Source organism: Podarcis raffonei, chromosome 8, assembly GCF_027172205.1.
Source record: "Podarcis raffonei isolate rPodRaf1 chromosome 8, rPodRaf1.pri, whole genome shotgun sequence".
In the NCBI taxonomy this organism is placed as follows: domain Eukaryota; kingdom Metazoa; phylum Chordata; class Lepidosauria; order Squamata; family Lacertidae; genus Podarcis; species Podarcis raffonei.
In genome coordinates, this window is record NC_070609.1 from 48303662 (window position 1) to 48320863 (window position 17202).

A 17202-nucleotide genomic window follows, 5' to 3' on the forward strand; every position below is an offset into this window, starting at 1 on the left:
ATATAACTGTCGAGTTGGTAAGGGATCACAAGGGTCATCTAGTCCAACCCACTGCAGTGCAGGAATCCTGCTTACCCAGCTGCCCCTGGGTGGGTTTGAACCACCAAACTTCTGCTTAACAGCCAGGTGCACTGACCCATTATGCCACTGGGAGAGGTTGATGGGTGGTTGCAGAGGGCAACTGTCTACCTTTTTGTCTTAAAAGTCCCACCTAAGTGGTGGTGGTGACTGAATCTAGTTGGATCTGGTCTTAGGATGTGCTGGAGACTTAAGGAGAAGCCACTTAGCTTTGACTATTTTGGATTTTGGGATGTGATCTTCCTGATGTTGCTGACACCTATCTGTGTGCCACCCAAAGTCAGAGCTGGCTCCTAGTACTCAGGTTATCTTGAGTCCCCAAGAGTCTCATAATGTCACGCTGGTAATCACTTGCTCAGCCTATATAATATACATAAATAAACAGATTTTTACAAGGCCAGCATGAGCCTGCTTTACAATTGGGGCTGTGTGCTCAGGATGAGGATTTTTCTCTCTTTCTTCCCGAAGCATTACAATAAGAGTTTGTCCTGCACTTGATGCCTCTCATGACTGCTCAAACTCTGGAAATTTTTATGGCTTTCTGGCCTTCAGGAGGATGTTGAGGATAGTAGCTGGGCTGGTTTGTATACATAAGTTCAAAGAGACTTTGCCATCCATTACATTTATCCTTGGGGTTTTCCTCTGACTCCCTGCTTCTGCCTCTCTTTCTCTGCATTTTTCTTTTGCTACAGATGAAATCAAAGACAAGGAGATTATATGATCTGCCAAATCCAGAATGTTTCTAGCAAAGATGGGACTTCCATCAGTTGCAATTAGCAATCCCATTATGTGCTCTTCTAATTAATGAGTGTTATTAATCAGCAAATAGGAAAGAGTTGTGGCGGATCTTGCAGCCTGACACTTTCCCTGTGGCTTCTGTGCATCCAAAAGGTAACAACTCCTGGGCCTCTTCAATAATGTGCACTAATCATGGCTCATGTTATTTCCCTGCCCTGATTTCACCTCACTTTCTGCCATTAATAATAGATCCCTTCCTCTTCTAGCTTTACAAATGCCCGCAGGCAGGGTTTCATGCTGCCTGTCAGATCAGTATCATGTTGAACTGGGCACCAGGTTGCAGCATTTTATTTATTTAAAATATTTTAAAGCCAATTTTTACAGCCACACTTTACAAAATGAGATACATATAAAGAAGGAGACACGGGTGGAGATATAGTGGTCACGTTAGAGAAGGGTACAAATTATTCTGAACTTGCTGTTCTGAAATACACAACTACTTTGGGTCTTAGGTAAATGCAGCAGTGAAGAGAATTTCAGGCCTGCCAAAGGCCTGTAGTGAAGGAGCAAGATGTATATCAGTTAGAAGTTCTAAATTAGGGGGACAGCCAGTGAGAAGCCCTTCCTCTTGTATATGTCAAGTTAATGGCAAGCTCTCAAGAAAGACCCCTGAAACAGATATTAGTTTGTTTGTCATCCATCTGTCTCGAGAAACAACGGAGAGTGCCTCTTAAGGCGAAGCCAAATTGCTGTGGCTGCAGGGACCAGTAACTCATAACTGCTGCCTCCAATGTTGTTGTTTTTCTGCGTTAGCAGCATCAGAGGTGGATTTGGGGCAGCACAACTAGTTTCCCCACACAAAGTGCTGAGCCAAGAGAACACTTTCCTGCCTCCTTCCCAAAGCCTAGTTATTGCTCACCCAGCTTTGGGAAGGAGGCAGGAGGGCTCTAGGACCCTGCCAGCACCTTGCTTACTCAGCTTTTGGGAAAGTAGTGTGAGGGCTGTGGGGGTGTCAATTTTTTGCCTCACACAGGGCACCATATTACCAAGGCCTGCCCCTTGCAGCACTGAAGTGATCTCTCCAGGAAGCAAGATTGGGCAGTGTATATGGAGGTCCTGGGCTGCCCAGATGAAAAGACCCCCCTCTTGGCCTTGCAGATGTCATCCAAATAAAATCAGAGCAATACATTTGGCACCAGCTTGGCTGCAGGAGTTGCCGGAAGGAGGATACAAGATTTATGTAGGGTTTATTCCTTAAGCCCAGAGCTTTCCAAACTTTTCATGTTGGTGACACACTTTTTAGACATGCATCATTTCATGACACAGTAATTCAGTTTTGCTAGCAAACCAAAAGTTAATCTAATACCTTTCCAGCCCTGGGAGGAACATGGGGAGCATTCACGTTGCACACCTACACACTGCAGCCAACACGCTAACATGTCACGACACACAGTTTGGAAAGCTCTGCCTTAGCCTTTTCTTTTCCCAAAGATGTCCTACAAGGCAGTGGGTACAGATTTTTCCTCTACAGCATGTACAGTTGCTGCCTTCTTGATTGTTGGACCCACTATTGGTCTAGTACGCTCAATCCACCAGAGCTGATCTTCACATGCAGGAGAAATTCCTAACTCATCAAGGATTTGAGACATACTGGCTATCCTCACCTGGTTTGGCAGGCCAGTCACAAGTCAAACCTGAGTACAGGTTAGGGACCAAAGCTGTATAAACTACTACAGGAGAACAATGTGTCCCTCACCAGAGGTACTACCCCTCCGCTAACAAACACCCCATACACCCCAGATATTAGTTTATGGGCAGGATTATATGGATGATGGTACTACTTTAGATAGCTGGATTCCTGGTCAGGACTTTCAATTGAGCACAGAAACTTACTGGTAATCAATGCAATTTTCATGAATAGGAGCCAACTTCTGGGGGCAGAGAGGTATTTGCTCCGCCCCCCAAAAAATTGAGGGGGCAAGGCCCCCAAAGTTGATGGGCATCGCCATTCAAATTGTGTGCATGCACTGCATCATGTGATCGATTAAACAGGGCAGGGCTTACCTCCCCCCATCTTTTATTCAAGTCCCCCCCCCATTTTCATGTAACTATATCCATAACCAGTTTCACATCACTATCCAGACTGGCTGACTTCTCAACCCATAGAACCACTGTCTTTTCCATATTAAGTTTCAGTGTTTTCTTCCATATTTATCTCAGCAGTGCATTCAGACAGCTCTTCAAGAGTTCCACAGCCTCCCCTGGGATTCTTAGGTGGAAAAGAAAGGTAGAGATGTGTGCCATCTGCCTATTGATGACACTGAAGCCCAATCCGATGGATGAGTTCTCCTAGGAGCTTCATATAGATGTTGAAGAATAGGAGGAATAAGATGGACCCTGTGGCACTCCACAAACCAGAGGCAACAGGGCAGGGTACTGAACTATGTTTTGGTACTGAATTTAAAGAAGGGACTAGAGACATAATAATACTATGCCTCCTAAGCCCAGGCTTGACAGTTCAGACAGAAAGATGGTCATCAATGGTGTCAAATGCCACTGAGAGATGCAGTAAGTAAAATCAAGGTGGTTGCATTCCCACTATCCAGTTCCCTGTTCAAGACATCTATCAAGATGACCAAAGCTAGTCTGGAATTTAGCTTGGAATTCAGGCAGGAATGGAACATAACACTCCCATTTTCTTAGTATAACAGAATTAAGATGGAAAAGGGAGGACCCTTAAGCCCTAAGCAGAATTTATGTTGGAAAAGAGCCTTTCGGGTGGGGGCTCCTTCTTAGACACTTGTACATAAAAACAAGGCAAGAGGAACATCTCCAGGCTCTGGAAGAGGCCTTATGCAGGAGTACCACAAAGACTGCTTCTCGTTTCCTTTGTCCTCTCAAGATGTAGCATGGCAGGATACATTGGAAAATACACTGCTGGTCGATCAGGCACTCTATCTCAGCCAGGATCAAGAGGCAGCACTAGCTCCTCACGTAAAAAAATTAGTGGGATTTGCTGCTGCCACAACATAAATTCTCTTCTACTTGTGACCCCAGAAACCAGGATACAGACATCCAACAAATGAGAAGCCAATGGGTTTCTAGTGTGGGGAGGGCTGGATCACAATCTACACTCTACTGAGGCCAAACAAGCCGTGTCACCAAAGAGCCAAGCCTGGGGAGAAGCATCCCCAAGATGAAAGGTGGGTGCCTGGGTATGTCCTCCCCCTCTCCCCCATTAGCAGCTGGGGCTGTAGCAAGTGAGTGTAATAGGCTAACACTCTACAGCACGAATCAAAATCACACATTTGATTTGTTCACTTTGATGGCAGCGCATTCAGTCATACTCAGTTATCTTGCCAAGACTCTGATCTCCTTTAGCCAAAGGGCCCTTTAAATATCCCATTTCAAATAGGAAGGAAAAAGCGGTCTAAGGCAGCACCTCTCTTCTTTCGGCCTTATTAAGGCTCTGCTCTCTGAATTTCTATCACTCCCCTCCCCCCAGTCTTTCTGAAGGAGTTGGGTTGATTCCATACTTTTGGGACTTGGTGACATTAATGTATCTGTTTTATGTAACATGGAGTCATTATTATCTTCAGAATCCTAGATCATAAAAAAGGTATAACAAGAGGCGAGGAGGGCCCTCCCCCCTTGAAGATAATAGCAGTCCTGCTGAGGAAGAGAAGGGCAAAGGTCAAAGAGCTGCTTTCTGATTGGCTGTTCCTACTCTGCATTGACATTTCTGCAGTTTCATCGGAAATTCTAAACAATCCATGTGAAAACCGAGTGTTCTTTTCAGAATCTCTCTCTCTACACACACACACGCACGCACGCACCCCCAATAAGCCCTTAAAGTGTAATCTTGGTTCTTGGGACCTTTCTTTGTGCCTACACACTTACGCCCACCCCATGGAGAGCCCATGACTGAGCCAAATTATGGGAGCCTTCAGATGCAGATGCGGGGAGGGGCTCCTCTCCTAAGTAGCAAAGCTTAGCTCACTTTTAGAGCACCCAAAGGAGAGATTTGGCTCAGAAATTGGAAAACAGCCCTAAAAAAAATTTCTTACCAGAAAAATATAGCAAATGAAATGTAGCAATTTATCATTTTCTAGTTCTTTAGCTCTATTTATATTCCCAGCAGCTGGATAGTGGCTGGGAACACCCAAATCAATTGACTTGCTAGGCATTTAAATCCCCTTTTATCTCTCAGTTTTTCTGTCAGTAGGAGGGACAGAGCTTCAGTCTTTCCTATCTAAGTAAAACAAATGAGGAGGAAGATAGAAGGAGAACTGCAATACTCATCTATCTTTATTGGACTCCTGCCCGTCCTGCATTAAATTTATAAGAAGTTCTAAGCAATGAAGTAAACGAGATAATAATTTAAAACCATATTATAAATAAAATAATGTTTTAGGAATAAACAACAAATCTTTCCCTGACTAAAATAAAAATATATAATCAGACAGATTTTATACAGTGCTTTCCTCTTAAGTGCTCAAAGTGTCGCAATAATCCTTACAACAGGCTTGTAAGGGAGGCCTATATGTTTATTCCTATAGTATGGAAGCTTTGGAGAAACCCAGTTATTGTTTATTACATTTTTTAACTGACTTCAGTGATCTTAGGGTGGTAGTTGGCTCCCACCACATAATATTACCCTCACAACAACCTGGTGAAGTAGATTAGGCTAAGATGTGGTGAGTGACTCAGGATCAACTCAGCAAGCTTCCTGGCTGAGTGACAGATTTGAAGCTTACCAACAGTCTGAGTTGTTTCACTTTATAAGGGAATGTCTGGATCTTGTGAGAAATCCTTAGGAAATAACAGTGTGAATTGGGATGGTTAGGTGGGGTGGGAGGAAGACTCAGGGCCCAAACTGCACAGTAAAGTTGCAATCCAGTGCACACTTGGGAGCAAGTCTCATTGTTCTCATTACTCATTCCAAGTACTGTAAACACAGATTGGCTCAGACTGCAGGCCTAGTAGACAAAGTAAGCTTTAAAAATCTCTCCGAGATATACCCAGATTAAAGCTATTGTAAGGTTACACGTCCCTCACTAAATTAATTCCTAGCTAGAAGGGCAATTTCATATCTCTTTTTCCTCAAATTTTGAAAGATGGGGCCTGGTATTAGTAGGCATTCATTTATTTCTCCACTGTCCATTGGGCTCTCTCTTATTTAGGTACTGCAAATTACCACACTTTTTTTAATTAAAAAAATCCCTAAATATTTCAGAAAACTACACACACACACACACACACACACACAATGCCTTTGGCCAGACACAACTCTGTACACACCAACTGCAGAAACCATGGAGGAAGGATAGAAGAGACTGTTTGGCTCAAAGCAAGGAGAAGTAGTAGGAATAAGGCAGAAGCCATTTCTTTCTTTCCTTGTTATTAAAGATACAGATTTGCTGCTCTTTACCTTTATCAAAGGAATAAAATAACTGCAGCCATGTTATCTGTGTCAGGCTGTTGTAAAAGGCTGCTGGGATTTGAGGAATTCAAGCAAGGGAGGGGTAAATCAAACTAACAAGGCCCAGGTAAGTGGGCCACCTCTTATCTGAAACAGACATACCAGGGAGCCAATGAGAAGGAGGGTTGAAGGAGAAGAGCCAGTAGAGGCTCCCTCCCCCTTCAAGGTCCAAGAGCTGCTCTCTGAGGAGGGAGAAGTTCTCTGTCATCCTGAGGCAATTCTCTTGGTGGGGCAGGCTGGGGAGCCAGCCATCTTGGCTCCAGCCTGGCTCCAACTTCTAGGCTGCTTGGCTTAACACAGAATAGTGGCACCCGCCATAGTACGCATTAACCCTTCCTCCTCCTCGAGTCCCTCCCTCAGGCTGCTTAAGCAGATGGGAAATATGGCCGCTCTCTCACATCACCCCACACCAACTTGGTAATTATTCCGTTCAGTTCTGAGGAAACAGGACTTGTGGGGTTTGTTATTCCTGATTAATGACTCTTGGTGCCTTGTTCCATGAAGGGACTCTGCCCCCTGAAGGACACCCTGTAAAGGCCTCAAGGGACCAAAGCAAGGATAGGCAGCTGTTTGGCTATTCTGGAACCTTCCATCAGCAACAATAGCAGCAGGATGAGGAGGCGGCTGGCCACTCTCAGCTTCCAGCTAGGCCCCACAATGTGCCAGGCCTATAGGAAGCTGGGTGAGCAAGTGGGTGCTGAAGCCTACAAGTGGTAAGTAGTGGAGGAGGAAGGGGTGCCTATTTAGCACCATGAAGCATTTGGTTTCACATTTATAGGAATTGAGGACCCCATCAAATTGGCACCCCATTGATACTCCTTTCAGCACTGCTCCCCCTTTCCTGCCCTCGTATTAAGGCACTGTACAGATATTAAGAAAACAGCCTAGACCATATTCTCAGGTTTATAATATAATAGACAATTAAAAGGGGATAGGGAGGGAACAGGAAAACAATCCAAATTCCCTTTCCCGTGTTCCCTTAAAGCCAGATGAGAGAAGTGTAGATGGTCTAGTTATCAAGGAAACTGAGGAGCCAACCACTGAATTTGGGTTTGGGCTTCTTGTTTGCTTGTCATATTTATATATATATTTTAATCTGCCATTGGTGACGCTTGCAGCAAATTTAGCTGAGCAAATTATGTAGCTGAGGGAGGTGACTTTTGCACTTCAATTCTCTACTTAAACAAAAAAGGAAGTGAAAATTTAAAATGTTCAGAATAATATTCATTGGAAATTCCTGCATTTTGAGCAAAAGCACTAGTTTTGGTCTCAAAGCATGTTGATGGTTTCTAGAAAGTTGTACTGAAACTTCTCTATCGAAACAGTATTTGGCCATTCAGATAGGAGCAGTTGTCATATTAGCGTCCAACAGTATGCAGATATTTGCAGTCAAAACACCCTATGAGCAAACAAGTGCTGGCCCTTCTTAAATACTGTAAGTACAGTTGGGGGGCTGTGGCACCAAGCTGCAGCAGTTCTTGGCCTCAGGTCTCTAAAACCTTGAAACACTTTGGCTTTCCCGCAAGTGGCTGGCAATGACATTGGGAATGCCATGAACATAGTAGGGAGATGAGCCTCTCAGATACCCACCTTGGATTTAGCTAGTTGATGTATCCTATGCACACTTCCATTTGTCCTGCCACACTTCCACTTCCACTTGTACCGATTCAGCGGTAAAGAGCAGGCTTTCCTGGGGAAAGCAATGGGCCAACCAAAACTGATTGGACCCATGCCTAGAAGGCGCAGGTCAAGTAGAAAACCCTTCGGACCCATGCTTTCTAGGCCTGGGGCAAGTGGAAGTGTGGTTGAGCCCTGAGCCATGACAGGCTTCAGTCCAAAGACTGTTCTCAGATTGGATTGAATGCTATGACTAAGGGCATTTGTGCCATGGCTGTTTCCATACTGTCTGGGATTGCCAGGCTTGCTCCTTGAAGTGCTATTTTAAAAAGGGGGTACTACCATTGCAAAGTGTCTGCAGCAGAATCTTAACAAGATTGTTTCACTTTTAAGAGGAGGGAAAAAATACATTTTTGTACTTTTATTGATTTTCAATATTGTACAAAGGCAAGCCGTGTAAAGCAATAACACAGAAGAAGATACAGCCATTGAAAAACAATTACAGATCAAATGCCCAGTTCCTTTAATCAGACTGTAGAACCAACTGCTTTTGCTGGGTCAGGGAATATAAATGATACAGCCAAATGGAAGAAAAGCCAGGAGTTTAAAATCACCATGTTATCCCAAGGGGCTGTGGTGCATTCTTCATCACCACTACCCTCCCCCTATCGGATTTGCAGTTGGCTTGAATCTGCTGCATTCTTATTTTATACTTAGTTCAGACATCACAGAATGAGCAAGGGGTGGAGGCGAAGCAGTTAGCCAGATTCCCAGGTTTTGTGGAGTGTGTGTTGGGGGAGCAGTTTTAGCCAAGATGAACTTGCTACTTTTCAAACTTTTTGTATCTTTCGCAAAAGGGGGTGTCACTGTTTTGAAAGGATTTCAAGTTTGAGCAGGAAACAAGTTAAGTGTTGTACAGATGCCACTTATTAAAACAAACAAACAAACAGTTGTACGATTGTACATTTACTAATACATTATGAATTATCATCATCATAAAAAATTAGCAGTAAACTACTATTATGTAAATAAATGAACAACACATTTATCCTAGCTTTTTATAACACTTGGGTGATGTCCTTAGCAATCTAATTTGCTCTTCCACAATGTTTCCTGGAGTTATTGCAAGATTGGGTTTCTTTAGTGCAGAGCAAATTCAGAAGGACCCTATCACTTGTGGCACTCACTTTGCCAGTGGTCTTTTTGCACACTTTTAAGAAACTTCATTCTGAAATATTTGGCATTATTCGAGTTATGACCACAGGCTCTGTATTTCATAATGTGCATCCAAAAAGCTACGGTATTTTAAAAAGTAGATTAGCTGACCTAGTGAGTTATGGCAGACAAATGTGTCTCTCAGTGCTGGATTGCTCCAATTACAGAACAACGTGGAGGAGGTCCTTCCTTACCATACCTAGGCCTAATGGGAGATGTGAGTAGTTGGAGGACTCTCCCTCCCTCCAGTGGCCACTCTTCTGCACTGAGAATTCATGAGTGGAACAGTCTTTGTACTGCTTGGCGGGGTGTATGTGTGTGTCTGGCCTCAAGGGTCATTCAAAGAGCATGGGCTGTTTCATTTGCATTGCCCTCCTTTTGTATATTTATAATGTGTTCTATTTTGTCAGAAGTATTTATTCTGAATTTTTGCTCTTAACTATACTGTACAAACAAATTCAAAGGGGCAAATATAGGGACAGAGTTTATTCTTGTGTTGCACTTTCCTGAGACTTTAATGCAGCTGCCAGTTTCACATTACATTTGGGCTGCAGGGCTGTAATATGAACATTTTGGCAGACCCCTGAGTTGACTGTTGAGCATAGTGTGTGTGTGTGTGTGTGTGTGTGTTGTTGTTGTTGTTGTTGTTGTTGTGTGTTAAGCGGTGGTGGGGAAATTTGCTATCACTCATAGGCACTACATTTGTCCTTAGGCAATCTGAGATGGTGCTGGCATTTTTCAGTGATGCCACGGTGATTTCTAGCAAAAAGGAGACCACCAGCTTTGCCATTAGAAACAAAAGCCTAATGAAAGGCAAAGCAGGCGTACCACAGAGCCTTTGGCGATTAGCTGTAATTCTTGGCAGGGAATGACATGCTCTTCCTCTTGAATTAGCACAGGGCATGGAATTGGGCATGGTGCTAATTGTGATTAGACACAAACAGGCTCCTCAGTATGTGGGCATGCAGCAAGACAAAGGCAGATGCCGTGGCTTTTCAGTGTGGCCTCCTAGACAGTCTCACATACAGGACAGCTGGAAGGATGAAGAGGGGTTGGCTGCTTGTCAGTTTGCAAAGAGTTATCCTAGGAGTTGAGTACCAGTGGGGTTCTTCTGTGGCCATGCTGTCCCCTCCCTTTCTTGCCATTCATAGGATGTTGCTGGTACCCACACACTCTGTGGTCTGCATCTATCTATTCATCATGTCTTCTCTGCTGAGGGTTTTGCTTCCCTCTGCTGCAGTGTTGGTTCTCATTGTGTAGGTTGCATTTAGTTCTAGTTAGATTACTGTTGTGCTGTGTTTTAAAATCTGGTTGTAAGCTGCCTTGTGAAGATTCTGTTTCGCAAGGTGGAGTACAAATGTTTAGAATATTTTAAGATGGCTAAATATTTCCATGACACTCATCTTGGGCCTGCACACAGCTGAGTTATCCTGAAGGAACTGGATTGGGTTTAAGGATGTGGTCAGGGTTTGCTGTTTAAGTTGTCCCATCCTCTGAGAACAGCAAAAAATAAAATCAAAAACAACAACTATATTGTGTGAATTGTGCATTCAGTGTAAAGGTAGTTCTGGATTCTTGTGCCTGGGGGTGGAATTATCATTATGGAGAGATGTGAGCTGAAATTGCAAAATGGATACACAAAAAATAGATTACTTCAAGCCTTGTAATGTGAAGCAAGGGAAATGGACATGGATAGCGAGGCTATTGCCAGTTTTTCAAGATTTTCTTCCACACGCCTTACTGCAGCATGCAAAGCTAAAACAAGGAAATGTTTGACTCTTAAAAGTTGTGCATATTTTATTGGACTAGCCCACCATAGAGTACATCAGTTGTATGTTGCAGATGCCTTTTGCTGGCACAGAGCCCAGGTGCTTCTCTGCAGCTTCTATTGCTTATGTTTTTGTTGAAGACTTGTTCAATCCTCCTTGGTGCTTTTTGGAAAGTCCCAGCTTCTCTTAGCTTCCAATTGTAAATAAACACATTTTCTAGCCTCTCTGGGGCCATGGTAACTTTCAATATAACATAAAGAAATAATTTAATTTCTTAAAACCACCATGTGATTTTATAGGCCAGGCTCATAACTCTAGTATGCTTGTGGTATAAGGATCAGAAGCATACAAGGATGTCTTTGTAGCTGCTGTACTGCATACAAATATATGGAGCAGGTTGAAGGAGGCTCTGTTTCTAGCATCAGGTAGACACATCCCAGCTCTCCTTACAGCCTATCACAGGGTGAACCTGCATGTTTGGTGTAAGTGATAGCCAACATGGACTCAAATCATAGACTTATAATTTCCCAGGTTCTCTTGGGAAACTGATGGGATGGGATACAATAATTTGTAATTAAACATTGGTCAGCTGATGATACGATGTCAGTTTTGCACAGAGTACCAAAGGCTATGTCACAACCAGAACCCTATTAATATGTTACCAGGGGCGTCTTACTCATAGAGGCTAGTGGTGCAGGGCGCCATGGCGCCAAGTTCTGGAAGGCGCCAGGGAAGAGGCAGAGGCTGGATGTGGTGCCTCCCGGCATCAGCTCGCTGCCCTCGCCCACCTCTGCCATGCCGCACCCGGAGCCTCCGTCTGTCATGGCCACCGCGGCACGAAGCTGCCAGCTGAGCTGGGAGGCACTGTGTCCAGCCTCCACCTCTTCTCCGCCAGAGGAGCCGCCCTCCAGCCGCTGCCCACCTCCTCCAGCCCTGCCGGCAGCGCCGTCCTCCCTAAAAAAAGGTGGACAACTCTGGGAAACTGGGGCGGGAAGGAGCTTTGCACCATGGTGCCAGATATGCTTAAGGCGGCCCTGTATGTTACAATAAACATTAATAGAAAGAGGGGCAAGAATGTGGCTGCTCCCCTTGCTTCACTCCTGTATGCATTTGGCACCGTGTAGTTATGTCTGTTCAGTCATGAACCTTGAAAAAGTCAGTGTTCCTGATCACACATGCAGTTTGTATGTGCACCATCTCTTTCAGCTATTAGGGGCATGTTTAAGAGGTGGAATTGAGGAAGACAGTGGGTGCAATCCTGTTTCTCCTCTTGTGTGTTCATCATAACATGGGAAGATAGCTTCCGACTTATCAGGGACAGCTGGGTCTGAAAGCCTCATAACTGCTGTGGGGTGGAGCCTGGAGGAGAGATTTTTGCTCATTCTGCAACCTACATTTTTTTGTTTTATAAGGCTGCAGATGGGCCTCTTGTGGGATCATCTTGTGTCTGAATGGAGAGATCAAGGGAGCAAAGGAGTGAATGGAAAATCCACTCCCTGTGGGTGCAGATTGACTTAACAGGGAGACATGTTGCAGCCTTGAAGAAGCAGATTGGAATATTGGCAACAGAAGCTTCCATAACAGTTGCTCTTTGCCAGCATTTTTGCAACATGAAGATTCCAGAGCTCCTCTTCTTGGCTGCCTTTCCCATTTCATGGGGAAGAAGGACAAGTGGCTGGATGAGGGAGAAAGAGATAGAAGAGCCAGAGGTGGGTAGCCTAGTAGCAAAGAGAGCAGAAAATGTGTGACTTTGCTGAAGGAAGAGTGAAAAGTGACTTGGCATATAAAGAGGGGGAACTTGTTCCATCCATATACAGTAGAGCATCATGATGAGGAAGTTTAACAGACTGAAAGCAGAGGAGCTTTTGAGTGGAAAGGATAAGGAACAGAAAGGTGTGGGTTCATAACTGGAAGGACTGAAACTGATCCAGAAACTAGTCTTTAGCAGGGGTCTGAGGTGCATTGAGATTTATTCTCTCCTTCCTCAAGGTGGCAATTTTCCCTTCCTCCATGCAGGTCAGTGAAAAGAATGCCATTCCACTGACTTTTAGGGAAATGGGAAAGGACCTGATTTCCCCGGTCAAGCAGGCTCCCCATTAGTGAAGCTACTGTCCCTTCCTGCTTCAGCTTTGTCTTTCAGTCATGTCTTCATGCTACTTCCTGCCTCTTTCCTATACCAATTTTTTGTTGCCTTGCCTTGATAACTGCATCAAAAATCCAGGGTTAGCTGCACACATAGGAGCCAACTCCTAGGAGCTGATGTCCCTTTGCCCCCCTCCCCCATAAAATATTTGAAGGGGCCAGGTTCCCCATCAAAGGTGATGGGCATTTCCATTCAAATAGTGTGGGTGCACGTCATCAGGCGATTGATTATGTGGGGCAGGGCTTACCCCCCTCTACATATTTTATTCAAGTTGGCACCCCTGGCTGCACATACCCCTTGTAGTTTTATTTGGAAAACTATAAGGGATTGATAGCTTTAAGCTGATGAAGCAGGTGATAGGTAGCCAGCACAGAGAAAAGTAACAGGATCATAATGAGATACAAGGGGGGAAATGCAAATAATACTTATAAAACATTTAAATTTTTCTAATCACTGTAAAAATATTAAATAATTAGAAGGTGAAAGCAATTACTGGATCAGCTGCTCTGTCACTGGCTGATAAATAGGATCTTGCTGATCTACCCCTTGCCATGATGTTCTTCTTGAGAGGCAACTCCCTAACCGTCCTTGGTTTCCTGGCTGGTGGCAGACATTAGAGTGCACCTCTCTTCAGCTTTATAGCCCCAAGGCATAAGAACATAGGAGGAACCCTGCTAGACTGGGCCAAAGTGCTATCAAGTCAAGCATCCTTCTTCATACTGGCCAACCAGATACCTGTGGGAAGCCTGCAAGCAGAACCTGAGGTTATCAGCGGTCTCCCCATCTGTGATTCCCAGCAACTGATATTCAGAGGAATACTGTAGTAACTGACAACTGGAAGTAATAATCCACTGCCAATTGCTATGCCAGTACACAGTCTTTGGGTCTTCTTAAACCCCTGAATCACTGTTAACATCTTTAACATTTTGATGTTAAAATATTTTACTTGGCTCATTGTGGACTTTATAGTGCATGCACACTATAAAATATTTTACTTGGCTCATTGTGGACTTTATAGTGCATGCACATGTTTATAGTGCATGCACACTTCTGTCTCTTGTGATAATCTAGCTGTTATTTGCATTTGGAGGATCTGCTTAATTTTGAATAAAAAATATTGAATTTCCATATAGCCAGATGTATTATACCTGTTATATACATGGATAACTTTGCTGCAGTGCACATAATATGAACGGAAGGGAGATTTAAAAAGAAACTACTGGAAAGGATTACAAATTAAGTAGTTATGTGTTCAAAATCAGAAAAAAGAAAAGCTGTTTTTGTAAAATTGATGAAGAATCTTGTGACACCTTGAAAACTAGCAAGTTTGGTTTCAGGCTTAGGTATCTCTTCCTATTCCATCTAGAGAAATATGAATATCATGATCTTAGATTGGGTGTTATTATTTAATATGCTTAGTTTTTCTATGCCCTGCCTTTAGTTGGATATATTATTAAATTGTGATTCTTGAAAACTAATAAAAATAAACTTTAAAAACCTAACAAATTATATTATTATACTATAACAAAAATACTTTTTGTTGATTTTCCTGCTAAAGCTACAGGCTACGTCTACCCATCTGGAAGCTATTTTTGTTAATATTAATACCTCTCAGCAGTGCTTTTTTCTGGGGGTACGCAGGGGTATGCATACCCCTAAACATTTTGTGAATCAAAGTTTGGCCTCATTGAGGGGCAGTATTTCAATATGAGTAGGAAAATGAGAGTACCCCTAAACATTTTTTTAGGAAGCAAAAAAGCACTGCCTCTTGGGCAGATGCTGGAAAAACCAAATAAAGAAAAACAGAAAGACTAAAGAAAACCACCCAAGTGAAGGTCAAGGAGTATTCAGGGTGGAAGATGACCGACACTAGCACCAAGGGATATCAGGGTAATGCTAATTCATGGCAAATTCCAATTATTCAGAATAATGTCACTGATCTCCTTTTTATTTGTACAGGTGATGAAAGGGAAGAACTTCCACCACCTTCAATAAGGGGTAAGAATAGTTCCTCTCCTCAACTGAGCAGTGCCATGCTGTTGCCACAGCTTTGTCTCAATGGCTTGTTGAGGTAAGATTTATGTACACTAACTGTAATCCTGTGCATATATACTTGAAAGTAAGTCTCACTGAGATCATTTGGCCTTACAAGTAAGGGTGCAAAAGACTGCTGCCTAAGCATTCTAAAAAACCTATTTTGGATTGCTACCTTCATAAATGTATTGACTTGCACAGGAGGAACATCTATGTGGTTTTCAAGCACAGGTTTCTTTGGCCTCTGGAATGTTCATGGTGCTAAGCAAAGGCAAAATGTGTAGCCTTCTTAGAAGACAGAGTAATTTCTGAAACAAACATCTGGTAGCTTTTGAATCCTGGACTCCTAGATACAGTTTCAGTTTCAGAAGCATTCAGTGCTGTTAAACAGAAGGGCTTAAAGCCATCTATGTTGGGTGTGCAGGGTGAATGGAGCAAAAATGGGATTGCTTCAAAGCTGAATAGCAGATCACAAAAATCCCATTTAGATTAGATTAGTTCAGAAATTGTGGGAAATGGTACATAGAAGATGCTAGTTTGAAACAAAGGAAATCAAACTATTGTTGATGAAGGGAACAAACCTCTTTTTTAAATGATTATAGGACAAATTACAGTTGACAGTTTTTGAAAATAATGTTTGTTTTTAGAATGTGGTGAGTAGGAGCACAAGCGTTCTTAAGACTATTCCCTTCCAAGTCACAAGATTTATGCCAACCATCACAACTTCAAACTTGTCTGGGTTCAACTCCAAGTATCTTGCATCTGATATCCACCATAACCAAACTGGGGAGGCAACAGTACTGCATAGCCTGAGTGAGATGAAAAACATGTAGCACTTGATGTGATTACATAAATAAGTGACACTGCACTCCAGAATTTCTCCAAGGTTTCATCTAGTCCCTTGTGTGGTGAGAGCCAGTGTGGTGTAGTGGTTAGGAGCGGTAGACTGATAATCTGGGGAACCGGGTTCGTGTCTCCGCTCCTCCACATGCAGCTGCTGGGTGACCTTGGGCTAGTCACACTTCTCTGAAGTCTCTCAGCCCCACTCACCTCACAGAGTGTTTGTTGTGGGGGAGGAAGGGAAAGGAGAATGTTAGCCACTTTGAGACTCCTTCAGGTAGTGATAAAGCGGGATATCAAATCCAAAACTCTTCTTCTTCTTCTTGTATGGAACAGGGTGGGGGGACCAGGTAGAAACACTTGGATGGGAATGGGAGGAGATGAACAGTTATTCAACATAATCCTATTTGATTTTCCTGACAGAAATGTGTGGTAGTTTGCTAGAATAGCTCCTCCAACTCATACTAGTTCCCCCAGACAAATTACAAACACATCGTGATCTAACAGGATCAACAGGATGCAATTGCCCTTTCAGATTTCAAAATGAAGATCATTAACTGTGATTACTAATGGCAGAAGAATGTTGAAAACCAGATGGGCAAACATTTCAAACTCTCCTAACCAATGCAAATAATTGTCTCATCCAGTCATAAATATTCAGATTTTCATGAAACCAAATTCAACTGCGTGATACGTCAAGGTAATGAAAGACAGAAGAAAAAGCAAATAAAAAGATGTGGCTTTTGGTGTGATAAATGCACATCCAACAACACTCAGTGAATCCATACCAATGTCCATACTGCAGTTGAGATAAATGAGATGCAGTCTCGGCTTTGGTGCATATTTAATGTCATTCTTTTCACAACTATGCTATAAAGAGATCATTTTAGAGGGATCATTTATAAATTTTGTGTTGACCAATTGTGGAAAGTAGATTTATCTAACAGTGCATACTCTCTGTTTCTGTCAAGTCATATATTCCTATACCAGCTGACTTCTGGCCATCGATGATGGACTATGCAGGTCACCTTAAGCAGCAATTGGTGGAAATACAGGATACCAATTTAACAAATAAATAAGTAAATATGTTTGATCTTATTCTGTGAAAAAATGGCATTACAATTCAGCTGAAGTCAAGCACTTCTAAGTTTAATTGACTTTAATGAGAGATATAAGTTCTCACATTGAAATGAACAGAAAAGTGCTTAACTTTTGCACATTTATAATTAGTGTGTTGGCTGTGTCCGTTCCTGGAGATGTCTGATCTGGGGACAGTGATATCTGTT

At 43.0% G+C, this 17202-nt stretch overlaps 1 protein-coding gene and 1 long non-coding RNA gene across 4 annotated transcripts in view; one reads left to right on the top strand and one right to left on the bottom strand.

Annotated features, from left to right (window-relative positions):
• Positions 1-425: 425 nt before the first annotated feature.
• On the bottom strand, positions 426-6849 carry LOC128419319 (uncharacterized). Its single transcript, XR_008331834.1, has 2 exons — positions 6248-6849; positions 426-764 (listed from the first exon to the last, which is right to left on the bottom strand). It is a non-coding gene; the product is annotated as an uncharacterized LOC128419319 (long non-coding RNA).
• Positions 6850-6996: 147 nt separating this feature from the next.
• The window catches only part of ZFHX3 (zinc finger homeobox 3), a 255803-nt gene continuing 245597 nt past the window's right edge, over positions 6997-17202 (top strand). For 2 of the 3 annotated variants that reach the window (XM_053399814.1, XM_053399815.1), the window contains exons 1-2: positions 12506-12608; positions 15002-15113. The gene's annotated coding sequence lies outside the window, so the exon portion shown is untranslated. Of the gene's footprint in view, positions 7012-12505; positions 12609-15001; positions 15114-17202 lie in introns of those variants that run through there. The other variant, XM_053399816.1, reaches the window with a different exon arrangement.